At 30.4% G+C, this 10629-nt stretch overlaps 1 long non-coding RNA gene across 7 annotated transcripts; it reads left to right on the top strand.

Moving 5' to 3' along the window:
- The first annotated feature begins 4436 nt into the window (after positions 1 to 4436).
- LOC105168947 (uncharacterized) lies at positions 4437 to 10629 on the top strand. 7 transcript variants are annotated; one of them, XR_016067002.1, is made up of 4 exons: positions 4437 to 4616; positions 5102 to 5173; positions 5693 to 5835; positions 6300 to 10629. It is a non-coding gene; the product is annotated as an uncharacterized LOC105168947 (long non-coding RNA). The 7 variants fall into 7 exon arrangements; XR_002287575.2 differs by lacking the exon at positions 4437 to 4616 and having other exon boundaries at positions 4905 to 5173; positions 6300 to 7502; positions 10356 to 10629; XR_016067003.1 differs by lacking the exon at positions 4437 to 4616 and having other exon boundaries at positions 4912 to 5173; positions 6300 to 6562; positions 7098 to 10629.

Raw genomic sequence — 10629 nt, 5'->3', positions numbered from 1 at the left:
GAAAAATAATTGTGTAAGATTTGAAGGAATTAGATGTTATGATATAATGGATATATACATTTATGTATCTATAAATGATTAAATACAAATATGTTTCTCTTTCTATATATATATCTTTAATTATATGTTTGTTCAGTGATTTTGAGGAGAGTGCTACAATCTTATAGTCGGAAAGTACCATTTGAGTCCCATTTTATTTGTTAAAAAAAGAAAAAAAAACATTATATTACCAATATATGGTTAGAAAACACTTGTATATATAGTTACAAAAAATTATAAAATATTTAATATTACTTTTAGACCCTCGGTTAAGCCACTTATTCAAATTCAGAATCAATCAATATCAATCATTGTAATCATTGTCATCCTATATATCGTAATGTATAATAGAAAGAAATTGAATTTTTTGGTTGACTAATTGAACAATTTTTTTTATAATATTTTCAAATTTTCCATCTACCTCATTCAATTTTTTTAAAAGAGAAAAAGAAAATACAACAAGAGCAAAGTTGATAATTTTATGCCTTTATTCAAGAATTACATGATTCTATCAAACATTAGGAGATATTATTTGTAATTATTCTCAAACCTTTAGAAAAACTTATTATAATTTATCCGTTAAATTATATAAAAGACCGCTATAGAAGGCACATTTTCTACTTTTCAGGTTTTGGGCTAAATGCAATCTCCACCAACCGAAAAATTCTAATTTGAATTGGGTTCGACTGAATCTAAAAAATCAATCATATGATAAGTGGAGAAAATGCATGTCTTCGCACTCGTGGAGAAAATTATACTATATTTGTTTTCATTTTCAAGTTATCTCTGAAATGAGTTAAAACGTACTTAATATCTATCATTATACAGAAGTATTTTATTTGGATGTTTTAATTGTTTTAACATAAACACATACATATATATACACATACGTAAATATATATTAAAAAAAATATGATTTGGTAATATATAGTAATTTTTGTCTCCCAAGACACAACATTAAACATACAATACCTTATTTTAAACTATCTTCAAAAACAAATTCAAATAAACATACTTATTTATTTTTATTTTTCTAAATCTATCTCCACAAAACATTCATAAAACAAATCCAAACACTTTACATTCCATTTTTGGCTTTTAAGTAACCCCGTGAAGCTCACATGCATTCTCACACGGTAACGAGTGTGAATTTTCAATTTAGTTACCTGGCCTTTTTTTTAACTAGTAATTTGTGGAGATTCTGCAATTTCTATAAATATTATTTAAATAAAATATTTATTATTTAATAAAATAAATTAATATTAAATTTATGAATAAAATCATGAAAAAAAGAATAATTATTGAAAAATAATGGAGGAGAAGGAACTTAGATGGGTAGATTGAAAGTTAATAAATTAATTAACAAATTAAATTAAATATTAAAATTAACATTCCAAAATAATTGAAACGTCAATTCATTCATTTTCAATTATGTAGTATAGATATTCGCTCTAAATGTGAATAAATATAAACGGTGTAGGAGTAGTCCATTAAGCTTATATGCTAGGCTTGATACAAGTTTTCAATCTGAGACGACGCAATAAAAAATAAAAATTGGGTGTAAAATGTAATTAAAAAAAAAGAAACATTCGGGGCAAAGTGGTGCGATCAGAACTTTGTGTAAAATTTCATTATTAAAAAAAAATATATTTATAATTATAGTTACATCCTTAAAATATGTATTTATAATTTTTTTTTTTTTTTTTGTAAAGAATACAAGTAGTTGTCTAATAAGAGCTAAGCTCAAAGACATGAAGATAATTTACCTAAGTTACAACCGCCCAAGCACTACAGAATCGTTCCATAACCTTGTGCACATCCCGACATCATAGGACCACAAAAACATTCCAAAAATAGCAAGAAAAAGAATTAACCACAAATATTAATCTCTAAAAATAGCAATTTTGGAGGTATAAAAAGCCATGAACGACAACCCACTTTCCTCAATAAAGAATAACACAACAACTCAGCAACATATATAAATAAAAATAAATTACTGTGTTCCCACAAATTCACACACACACACACACTCCCCTCTTTGAAGTTTTCGTCGTCGCCATGGATATGAGGAAGATCGCACTCGTCGCTCTCATCGTCGTCGCCACCATTAGCTCTGTGGTGGCGGCTGGTGACCACAGCCACGCACATGCACCGGCAGAAGCCCCTGCAGGCCACGATGCAGCCGCCCCTGCAGGCCACGACGCAGCCCATGCCCCAGCCAGTAATGCACTTGCTGCTGCCTTGCCTGCTGTTGGATCCTTCATCGCCGCATCTGTCTTCTCCTTCTTTGCCCTCTATATGCATTAGGGTTAAAGACTACTTCTTGCACTGAATAATTTTTTAAATATAAATATATATATATGTAAAACAATTGTGTCCGAATAAAAAAGGAATTATATGTTATTGTATACAAATAAGTTTCTCTATATATTATACGTATACACATTTATGTGTCGTTCCTGTCATCCCGAGGGGACTGCTGTGTCTCCCGGTTTGTTTTCGTTTAGTAAATGAACTTTTCTGTTAATCGATATTTATTAAATTTGTTGATATTAATAAAAAATAGAATGCAAATTTATACTTACCTCAATTGACTTATTACAAATCAAATAAATCTTTTTTTAATCAAACTACTCTCGTACATCTCTACATGTTAATGCATGTGATGAGGTATATTTTCACACTTGTAAGGGTAATATGGTTGGAAAAAAAATTCGTTTAACATGCAATGAATCAGGTATAATTAAGTCAATATGGGTAGAAAAAATTATATTTTTGGTCCCACACGATAGAGGTGGTTGCACTTTTGATCCCAGAATTTACAAGATTAGCACATTTAGTCTGAATAGAAAAAAAGTTGTAGCATGCATTGTTCGTCTTACAAGATAATAATTATAGCGCATTTGATCTCATAAGGTTAAAACAAATCGTTAGCATTTTTGGTCCCAAATACTAAAATGTTTTAGCCTACGCGACTAGATGTACTAATCATGTAAACTATTGCACAAAAAATATAATACCCCATGTCGTTTGGAACCAAAAGTACAATTTTTTCACTGAGGATAAATATAGATTTCGATTCAATTTTGTTACTAATATAAGCCAATTCAATTAGTTTTAACTAACAAAAGAATCTTTTTGTTAGACAAAAATAAATATTAAAGATACCAAATGTGATTTGTCAAGCTATAGAAAGTATACGAATAATTATACTAAATTTCAGAAAAGACGATGTAATTATACCTTTTATAAAAGACGGCTATAGAAGGCACATTTTCTACAATTTACATTTTTTTAATCTTAAATTGGAGTTATTTTGTAAATGAAATTGTATGTACACAGGACATATTAAAATTAAATCTTATTTGTATATTTAAAAACTTAAGGTATTTTATATACATAATACATATATATAATAAAATATAAAAGTTTTCAAACTCAATTCCAACCTGGGTTTCTTTCCTCGTCATGGGCATACGAAGGTGAGGCGTCTTGGCTTCTTATTTCGTTTTTGGGCCGAATTATGCTGGGCCACACCCATCATACATTAATAAGTATTATAGGGTTAAGATAACTAATATTATCCAAAATTAAAATATGATATATTGACTAACAATTATAATATATGGTGAAAATTTTGAAATAAGCATTTTGTGGTAGTGGATGTTGAAATTATAATGGTAAAAATTTATATAAATTATATTAAATATTTATATACAAAAAAGTTTATCAGAATGTACTAAATTATTGATTAAGTTTGTTTTTGGGTAATATAAACTAAAATATTATATTTTAATATCATCTAAAATTAAAATATGAGATATTAATTAATAATTAGTGTATTTTAAATGTTTAATTAAATAATTTTAATTAAATCTATTACCAAATAAAACACTAAAATTATAGTATATTATTTGAGTTTATGAATTAATAAATGAACAAATTTCGTTAACGCATCACCAATTATATTTTTATGTGGTGTGATTATCTAAGATGCTGATTAAATACATAATTCAAGTTAGGATAGTTATAATAGCACACGTAGCAAAATAGTTCACTGTTCTTTTTATTTACCAAAAAAAAAATATATTTTATTCTTAACTCAAATCTATATATAATAAAATGAATCATTGAAACTATCCATTTAAGCGCCGTCAACCTGAATGAACTTTATTATGCCAAATAGAATATAATGTATTTTTTAGATAAACATAAAAAATTATTAAATTTTATCCAGAAGAGATCTTACCAATATTATCTAACAGCTTTTGGATAAAGAATTAAAAATAATGAATTTATCAAAATGAATCTGATCAATATTATCTAACAAGTTTTTTAAGATAAACAATAAAAATATTAATATTTGTACAAAAAATTCTAATTAATATCATTTTCAAGGCAGCCGTATCACTCCTCACCTTCTCAAGGCAGTCGCCCCTTTCCTCCACCAACCGCCACTCTCTATTGTAAGAGCGGCATCAGTCGTCTTCTTAGGCACCTATCTCCGCCGTTCTCGTCCTGCGATCGCCAATCTCGTGTGCCGACCACCATTTGGCCTCCGCGTCTTATTTCTTTAGGTAATTCTTGAAATTCATCAATTCAAAGCAAACGAGTTCTTTTACTTTCTTAAATTAATGGGTTTCTTGGCATGATGAAATAATCGGTTCTCTTTTTTTGTTTAGTTATATTTTTTCCCATGTTTTCTTGTGGAGACGTAAAATCTAAGAAATAATAAAAATATTAATATTTGTATAAAAATTCTAATTAATATCATTTTTCTGTATTGTTTCTTAAGTATATAAAAATATGTATATTCAATATCTATTTTTCAATTGGATAACAATTTGAATTTCCAAGCAAGAAGGTTAATTTTGTTTTTCTAAATCAAAAAAGAAAAAAAATTGTTACCGTTGACCCACTGCATATTACCCTTCTTCTCCCTTCTTCGCTCTATGTATCAGACTTTGGTGAGATACAGGGGGAATCAAATCGATTTTTTGAATCATCAAGTTACAACTTTTTTTCTGTTCTTCTCCTTCTTGACACTTTTTCTTTTACCAAGAATTGTTGAATGCAGGAATTCAATGAGTCCAAGAGGACGAATTCAACTGGAAGTCGAAAGATCAAGATTCAGGTATATGTGGCTGGTGTTTTTTTGGGGTTTCTTGAATATGTTCCGTTAACCGCCGCGCGTGGTTTTGAATTTTTTCTTGAAGTTTTGCGTGGAGATTCCACCATTCTTTGGCTTTTTAATTCCTTGTATTACTCGCGTCTTGCTTTTCAGGGAGGTCTCGAATATGAACCCACTTTCTTGTTTTTAGTTCTGTTATGTAGGGTTTGCAATTGCGAGTACATTGTGCCGCATGGTTTCTTGGTCTGATGAAATAACCGGTTCCCTCTTTTTTGTTTAGTATTTTTTTTGCCCCATGTTTTCTTGTGGAAACGTTAAATCTTGGAAATATCCACAAACGAATTGGTGTTGTTTACAAGACTTTACACCCTTATCTCTAATTTTCCTTTGAAAGGATGTTCACTGTCATTTCTGCTTTTCATGGATGTGTTTTTCTATTATTTTCATCTTTGGTTAAAGTAAACTTTGCGGTCGACAAATTGTTGTGAATTAGATGCTTCTTTTTTCTCTTTTTGGTTGCAGTGAATTAAATATGATATTGTTGGTGCCTTGTGGTTCTATTACAAAAATGAAGGAAATATGCTAGTGTTTTCTATTCTCAGGCTCCAGTGCCTCTAGAATTTCTGGGAAAAATGAAGAAGATGGCACTTTCATTGTATTCCCAGGTGACTAATTACCTTAGTTTATATTTTTCAATCATTCTTAAAGCTTATCATATGTATCTGATTCATAATGTGTGAAATCTGAAAGCCAATTTACAATTGAATTGTACATTTTGCACTTGTTCTTGCAGTCATGTATGTGACGTTTTGCCAATTTCACTTATTCTTAATGCTAATCAATGGTTAGGCTAGCACTAAAACCATGTTCTATGGGCCGACTGCCATTGATTGTGGATGAAGTTGGCTCTTGGAAAATTTGTTAGATTATATATAGCTCTCGAAATGATTTTATGGTTGAAGAATTTCAGTCCTCCACCTGTGATTCTTCATGGTCATCGAGGTCTTGTTTTCTATGCACTTGATTATATAGACATGTTTGCTTCCCTTCTCTCTTATTGATGACCTAGTGCTTCTAGCTCTTATATGAATATTTGGTGATTGTGTGCTTTTTTTAAACTGGTGGCAAGGTGTGCAGGCCGTGGATTGGACCGTAATCTTGGTGTTTGGCTGATCTTCCCACGATTAGAATGGCTCAGCAGACTGTTTGAGTTTGAATTAATTGAGGATTCCCTTGTTTTGGAGAATGAGGGACAATCATGATTTCTCTTCGGATTAGCTGCATTAGAGCGCCTGATAAAGTTCACAGGATGCAAAAATTTTCTCCTCGTGGGACATTGTTGGGAAGCCGATTAGCACCATTATCCACTTATGGGCATCTAAAACATTAAAGGTAAGAGAAACATCACTTTGCATCACCTAATCTGATAACAACTAGTAGCTGCACACAACTGCCACAAATAATGATTCTGTAGTTTCTTCTTATAATCTTGAAGAACAATTTTTATTGGTAGTATTGGAGAAATTACCTTATGCATGTGCTTAATTTGTTTGATTGGTAATTTAGATAGAAAATCTGTTTGCCTAACATTGAACTTAAGTAATGTTATTTCATTCTCTGTTTTCACTAGGCACGTACTGTGGGCAAAGAATAACGGAAAAGCTCTTGTCTATCTATCGAATTTTAGATATTGATTTTTCATAGAAAGATATCTGCACTTCTTGAAATTTGATAGTTTATGACACTTTGCTGCAAGATTTTCACTTTTGATGTTTCTTTTCTAAAGTTCGAAAACTTACAACAAACTGCAAATCCAAGTTCGGGGAGTTTTATCTTCAATTAATTAAAGCAAAAATCAGACAACCATTGTTTACATATGTTGAGTTTGTCAATTACACCATGGTGATGGTCTTACAACTACTCGAAGGTAATGGGAATTCATGCACTGACAGCTTGACTTTAATCAACATATGTGTCACTTTCTGACCCGTAAGTAAGTTTTTATTTCCTACTATTATCCTTGTTACCATCAGTTTCAGCCTATCTCCTAACTTTATATGTGTGTGTATATATATTGGACTGTAAGGGCCATCTGTATGCTGTCTTTCAATATGAGTTTAAAAATCTGGCCGAATTGATGGGCCAACAGAGCATACTTTTTTAATGCATCTAGACAGGTTTCTTGATCGTGAAGAACTTTTGCCATGTTGTTTATGCTTTTACAATTCTGTCTTAATGCAATTTGCTGCTAGTGATCCTTCCTTTGCTAGAACTTTGGTTTGGAAAAGTTTTGGCTTTGATCGGTAACTGGGAGTCTACTACTTTAGGAGCAGTAAGTTACTACTTTGTCTTAACTACTATTATCTTTTTCCTGTCAATTTCTCCTTATCTCCTGTAATAATGTATATATGTTATTCACTGAAAACTTAAGTGCCAGCTATAAACTCTCTGTTAGTCCAATTTATCTCTACTTAGAATTTCTCGTGGAACTGGGATTAAACTTCTTATATGAATTGATACTCACCCAACTAATGGGCCAACACAGAATATTTATTATCAACTGCATCTAGAAAGGTATCGTGGTTATGCAATATCTGTTGCATATTATGCCTCTGAATTGGAGAATGCCTCATTTCTTTATGTTGTTTTCTTCTATGTCTTGGTTTATTGCTTGTTCTCTCTTAATGCGAAGTACAAGGAGAAAGGGCTGATTGAATTGTGATGTCATATTATTTATTAGCAATTATTTTATTTGCAAGCTTATTGTTAGCAATATTGTCATTGTCCATGTCTTACTAGTGCCATTAAACTTGTGAATTGTCTAGCATGTTTCACGTCCTTAAAAGCATCAGATAGATATGACTAGCCATCATTAGAAAATTCCAAAAGTATGTGTTATGAAATTAAAAATGGTGGCCTAACACATGTAGCATGCATATATTTGATTCTACAAGTGAAGCGTATTAGTTAGTATTATAGGTTATGTGTACTCGTTTATTATAGGTTGAAGGCGGTACAGTTTGGATTTGGTTTTGCAAATTCTGTGTTACCGAAAAACGTTATATTATTAAAAATTGTGTGGGAATCAAAAGGGTTGAGTAGGATTTAAAACATTCAATTGAGACACATTTTGGCCGCTAAAAGTATGCTTTTTGATGATATTTTAGAACCTAATGTTAACTCATGTATCTTCATATTCCTCTCAAATTTCTAACCAAAAAAAAAACCAATGTCCTTATCAGTTCTTCCTTGCCGACTTTTCTCCCATATTTTGAAATCAAGGAGACTGAAACCATTGAATTTATGCTTTGTAAACTTCAAATCCAAATTTTGTGCGCTGATTTCTTTGAAAAACTCACGTGACCATCATTTTGACTCGGAAAGAATAGGATTGGGAATGTTTGGGGCTGTTGAAATGTGAATGATGCAAGTATAGAGTTGAGACCTAAATTGGAGAACAAATCTCCCTTTTTTTTGTAAATTTATTCTTGGTTAATTCGTCGTGTTGGGTTTCTTCATGAGCTTGTTTTGAAACTTTTTGTTGTTATACATTTAAAATTATTGTATGAATTTACAGAAATCATGTTGGTTCATGTTAACATCTTATGTTTGCAGGTGTATCATAGAAAAATATTGAAAAATCTATATTATCCAACTATGAGTTATTTTATTTGGGAACTTTGAAAAATTAAATACTATGCTAAAGTGTAGAGCGGTTGTCTAGATGCCAATCAATTTTTTTTTAAGGAGATTTCATGAATTTTGTGAATATACGTAATCTCAAACATTTGATAAATATTTTTTAATGAACAAATTAATAATAGATATGAGAATTTTTTAGTTTTATTGAGTAATTAACCATAGTATATTTCCAAAAACTTTGTTTTCTTTTTATTCTTTTACTAAGATTTGTCTTCTCTTGCCAAGTGCTTTATCAACTCATGTTTTCAAAATCAGTATGAAATGCACTAATTTCTCTAAGATAAATTTACAAAGTTTTAATATTTTGGTCAGTTTTAATAAGTATACAGATGTATTTCATTTACTTGTTTGTGCATAAGTGCCTAAAAAAGTCACATGTTTTTATTTTCAAAGAAAATTATTAATTGATTTTTATTGTCATTTAAAAAAGTTTTTGTATTCTTGAGAACACTTTGAAGTTTGAAGTGCATTCGATTCATTACTTTTGAACAAATGGATAATTTTTTCTTTAGACTTCAAAAAAAGTGTATACTGATAAATAAGTGAATTGATAATACTTAAAGAAATACATGCATTAACTATATTGCTACTTGCCAAAATGTGGTAACAAATCTTTTAACATGATAGGTGGTGTACAAGTAATTTAAAAATAAACAATGAGATGGCATCTAGACAACTGTTTTTCCGTGTAGTGTATGATATTTAATTTTTGAAGTTCAAAAATAAACTAATTTGTGGTTGTGTAGTAGTGATTTTTCGATAAATTTTACTATGATACACCTACAAAAATTTGGATGTCGATATGGACAAATATGGTGTTTCTGTACAATTTGTACAAAAATCTTAAATGTATGACAATCAAAAGGTTTTGAAAAAGCAAATTGGATAAAAACCTAACATAATGAATAATTTGAGAATAAATTAACAAAAATGGTGGAGGGTTATCTCCCCTTTAGGCATCAACTCCGAACTACTCTTCACATTTTAAACTGGCCTCAGAATTCATAATCCCATTATTTCCAAGTTAGAATGTTGAGAATGTGAAGGTTTTATAGAAATCACATACATTTTTGGATTTGAAGTATACAAAGAAAAAATGCAATGGTTTCACCCTTTCTTGAATTCTAAAATATGGAAAAAATCGGTGGAAATAACTAGATAGGGACAAAGGTTGCGCCTTTGGTTAGAAAAATAGTAGAGAGGAAGCGATAGATACATTAGGTTATCATGTGGTTCTAAATAGTGTCAAAAAGCACATCCTTTTTAGCGGTCAATGTGAAACAATTGAATGTTTGAATCTCCTACTTCAATCTTTAAATTCCTGCACAATTTTTAACGAGATGATGTTATTTTGGCAAGCACATTATTGAAAAACCAAATACAAACTCTAGAGCCATCAATCGTAATAGACGTGTATTATAGATAGATACATTTTGCTCTTTACATACCTTTAAATGACACTAATATTGTTGATTACGTGCAGGGTAATGCTAGTGAAGATGATCCCGACAAGTATTTAGCCGAATGATACAGTCTTCAACTTGCTTCACAATAACACACTAGCTTTTATGACACACACAAGAACCTTGCGGTTTCTTTTCCGCAACATCAACATCCATTATCTTTTGAACAAATTTGGCCTATTATAAATAAGAATACTTTATTTGTAGTACTTTTGGTCTTCAGTGGAAAAGGCCTTTGTTTAGACTTGAGGATCAAGTTCCTCTTTTTTATATTAAAATTACCTGTTGCAATTC

Source organism: Sesamum indicum, linkage group LG1 (genome assembly GCF_026168435.1).
Source record: "Sesamum indicum cultivar Baizhima isolate 11 linkage group LG1, ASM2616843v1, whole genome shotgun sequence".
NCBI classification, from domain to species: Eukaryota; Viridiplantae; Streptophyta; class Magnoliopsida; order Lamiales; family Pedaliaceae; genus Sesamum; species Sesamum indicum.
This window is presented reverse-complemented; position numbering and strand designations above follow the sequence as displayed.